Here is a 4,507-nt window from a genome sequence, read left to right as displayed (position 1 = left end):
TAAATGACACATTTTCTTTATTCATTCATCCACCAACAGACACTTGGGTTGTTTCCACACCTTGGATATTGTGACAACTGTTGCGCTGAATGTGGAAGTACAGATAATACTAATACTAGAGAATGATTTCATTTCCTTTGGATGCAGACTCAGAAGTGGGATGGCTGAATCACATGGTAGTTCTATTTTCGTTTTTTGAGGAACCTCCATATTGTTTTCCAGAGTGGCTGCACTAATTTACATTCCCACGCGCAGTGCCGAAGAGTTCCTTTTTCTCAATATCCTGGCCAGCATTGATTATCTCCTCTTAAGTCTAACTGGTACCTTATTGTGGGTTTGATTTGTATTTCCCTGATGTTTAGTGCTGTTGAGCATCTTTTCATGTACCTGTTGGCAATTTGGATGTCTCCTTTGGAAAGATGTCTATTCAGAGCCTTTGCTCATTTTTGGTGTTTTTTGTTTTTTTCTATTGCATTAAACAAACTCCTGATATTTTGGATATTAACACTGCTTTGGGTGTGTGGTTTGCAAATATTTTCTTTCTCCCATTCCATAAGTTGGGAAAGGCTGACTTTTCATTTTTTTTAAAATGGTTTCCTTAACCGTGCAGAAGCTTTTTAGTTTGATGTCACTTATTTTTTAATATGTTGCTTTCACTTTTGGTGTCAAATCCAAAAAAATCAATGCCAGGACCACTGTCAAGGAGCTTACCCCCTGAAGTATTTAGAAGGGTTTCCTCTCCCATTTTTGGTATTAATTAAGGAAGGTATTAATTCTTTAAATGTTTGGTAGAATGTACCAGTGAAGCCATCTGGTCCTAGACTTCTGCTAGTTGAAATGTTGTGATTACTGATTCAATCTCCAAATTCGTAATTGGTCTGTTTAGATTTTCTATTTCTTCATGATTCAGTCTAGGTAGTCTGTGTGTTTCTAGTGACATACCCATTTCTTCTAAGTTAGCTAATTTGTTGGTACGTAATTGCTCATAGTAGCTTCTCATGATTCTCAGTATTTCCATGTTATCAGTTGCAATGTCTTGCCTTTCATTTCTGATTTTGAGTCCTTTCTTTTCCTTGGTTTAGCCAGCAGTTTGTCAGCCTTGCTCATCTTTTTAAAAAGTCAGCTTAGGGAAGTTCCTGTGTGGCACAGCAGGTGAAGGACCCAGTGTTGCTGCATCTGTGGTACAGTTTGCAACTACAGCACAGCTTCAGTCCCTGCCCAGGAACTTCCACGTGCTGTGGGTGTGGCAAAAAACAAACAAACAAAAACTTTAGTTTTATTATCTTTTTAGTCTCTCCTTTTTTTTCTTTTTGCCTTTTCTAGGGCCACTTCCCGGGGCATATGGAGGTTCCCAGGCTAGGGGTCTAATCAGAGCTGTAGCTGCTAGCCTATGCCAGAGCCACAGCAACGCGGGATCCAAGCCGAGTCTGTGACCTACACCACAGCTCAGAGCAGCACCGGATCCTTAACCCACAGAGACTGAGCGAGGCCAGGGATCAAACCGGCAACCTCATGGTTCCTAGCCGGATTCGTTAACCACTGAGCCACGACGGGAACTCTCATCGTCTCTATTTCTTTTGTTTCCAATGTGATCTTTATTTCCTTCCCTCTACTAAATTTGGGCATAGTTTACTCTTCTTTTTCTAGTTCCTTGACTCAGATTGTTTGAGATCTTTTTTCTGATTGTAGGCACTTATTACTACAAACTTCCCTATTGGAACTGCTTTTGCTACATCCAATAAGTTTTGGCATAATATGTTTCCATTGTCATTGGACTCAATACATTTTTTTTGTTTGTTTCACTTTTGATTTCTTCTTTGACCTATTCTTCAGGTGCATGTTGTTTAATCTCCACATATTTATAAATTTTCCATTTTTTTTTCTTGTAATTGATTTCTAGTTTCATAACACTTGTCACTGGGAAAGATGCTTGATATGACTTCAATCCCCTGAAATTTATTAAAACATTTTGTGGTGTAATATATGGTCTCTCCTGGAAAATGTTTCCCATGCACTTGAGAAGAATGGGTAGCCTGCTGTTGCTGGATGGATGGTTGACTGTTGTGTGTGTGTCTATTAGGGCCACCTGGTCTAACATGCAGTTTAAATCCAATGTTTCCTTACCAATACTCAGTCGGGATATAAGGCAGCGGAATTATCCAATCAGAAGAGTCTGCTCCCTCTACACTGAGTGCAAAGCATCTAATTTTCTGGTTCTATCACTGGACTTAGTTTTGAATCCCCATCATGCTGGGGGACAGAATCATAATTCAGGATGACATCAGGTAGTCCAGCCTCCCCCTCCTTTCTCTAGGTTGAAGAGGTGGGCATTCCAAGGCCCTGCATGAGCAGCTACCTGGTGCCCAGTCCATACTAGTGACCACTGAGTCACCCTCACTCCTCTGTAATCTTCTGGTCTCAGTAGTGAGTCCACATAGGCCACAGTTACCTTTTCTCTGTCCTCATCTTATGGGCTCTCAGGACCAGCTTTCTCTGAAGTACTTATGTGCACAAGTAAAACACCTGGTTGCTTCCTGCATGGAGTAGCTTACTGCCTAGACACTGGGGCGGCCATGGTTACTCTGTTGTTGAGTCAAGTTTGACACAGAGGGGAACTCTGCAAGGCTTGCTTCTCCCACCCCACAGGGATAGGATGTGCACGTCCTCTGCTCTGAGATTGCCTAATCCATCCAGGTGTCATCATTACTCCTCTCCCTTCGGTCCACACACCCCCAAGGACAGTGAGAGGGGGATGCTTCACTATGTAAGCGTTCTTGGTGTCTTGGCTTTGGAAACTTAAAATCCTTTCGATTTCTGGTTTTGTTTGGTTTATTTTGTCTTTATATCATCTCTCCCCTGTGGTAATTAACGCAACTGACTGAACAGGGCATAGGAAGCGAAGTAAACAAGGAGGGAGAGGCTGTGCTGGGGTGAATGCTATTGATACAATGTTCTCTCACCACACTGACATAGTACATTTACAGAGTATTTTCATTTGTATCATCTAGTGTAACATTTGCAATAACCCTTTGAAGCAAGCATTAATCTCGTTTTTCAGGAGAGGTAACTGAAGCCAAAGAAGTGATTGATCAAAGGTCCTTACAGCCTGGTAAATAATAAAAACCAGAAGTAAAATTCAGGTGTCCCAACTTAAGCCCTGGGCTCCTTCTACTACTCTTCCAAAAGCATTTGCTTTGAGACAGATGAAAGAATTCTTTAATCTGGAGTACTAGGTTCCTACACAGGTGCTTCAGGGTCCCCAAGGGGGATGAAGAAGAGATGGGGACTGGGGGGGGGGGGGTGCAGCTTCTGGAAAAGGCCAAAGGAAGGTGCTCTTGGGTCTAAATCTTACCACTAGGGCTCTCATTCAATGAGGGTAATTCTATTTTATATTATCAGAAGTCCCCACAGACTTTGAGGGGGACAAAGAGGGGGAGGAGAGGTTGCTACCCTGAAATTCTTTGAAAACTATGGCTTTAATGTCAAAACATATCTAACAGAAGAATGCATACACTAATGCAAGCTAGTTGAGGCAGTCTTCCAAGTGCAAGTAATGATGGTAATTACCGAATAAGGAGTCAGGGCTGGGAACTACGATACACACACTTCATAGTCCCGTTTAATCTTTAATGTAAAATTCCTACTAGAAAACCATTTACTGTTACTCATTTTACATACAAGAGCTGGACACTGGAGAAAGGTTATGAACTCAGTCCAAAGACTCACGCCTCGAGAGGGACAGTAGCTAGGTCAGTATCCAGCTCTGTCTCATGTTCAAATTCCAACACAGCCTGACTAAAGGGGTATTCCGCCAGGTTGGAGAAGAGGTCCCGTTGCCAAACCTAATCTGTGACCGATCAAGACAACCTAAGCTAAGATCTTGAGTTTGGCCAAGCGGTCTGCTGCAAGGGCTTTAAATGCTAGACCTAACGAGCCTTTCCACATGCCACCATCCATAGGACTCAAAACCCTGTGAACCCCCAAAGCTGAAAAGGGCGATGCCCTGCGCTCCAACGTCTGGCACTGGGCACTGAAGGGAGAATGTCGCGCTCTGGTCCCGCTTCCGCCGCACGTGCGTTTTGCCATCCGCAGGAAGCTTTCTCCCCAGAGACAGCAATTCGGTTTGGTTTGATCCGGCGGTCACCTGAGGTCTCGCAAAGAGGGATCAGAAAAAACCCCATAAACTCTCGAAGGAACCCTGTGGATGATGAAAATGGCCAAGGTGCCTGACGGAACCCACCACCACCCCGAGCGCTAGGCGCCTCCTTTGCCCTTCACGCTCTAAAGACAAATGAAGCGGGCATACTTTTTTGCAAACACGTGACCCTCGCTTTTAGCCAGGATAGAAATCTGAGCGCAAACTAAAAAAACCGGCTCAGCCTGCATCTTAACTCTTACGAGAAACACCTACCCAGGCCATAAAGTGGAACCAACTCAAACCGGTGCCAGAAGGGGGACGCGGGGCTGCGGGTTCTTCTTCCGGGCTGGCGGCGAGCACTTCCGGGGC

The sequence above is a fragment of the Phacochoerus africanus genome, chromosome 5 (genome assembly GCF_016906955.1).
Source record: "Phacochoerus africanus isolate WHEZ1 chromosome 5, ROS_Pafr_v1, whole genome shotgun sequence".
Taxonomy (NCBI): domain Eukaryota; kingdom Metazoa; phylum Chordata; class Mammalia; order Artiodactyla; family Suidae; genus Phacochoerus; species Phacochoerus africanus.
This window is presented reverse-complemented; position numbering follows the sequence as displayed.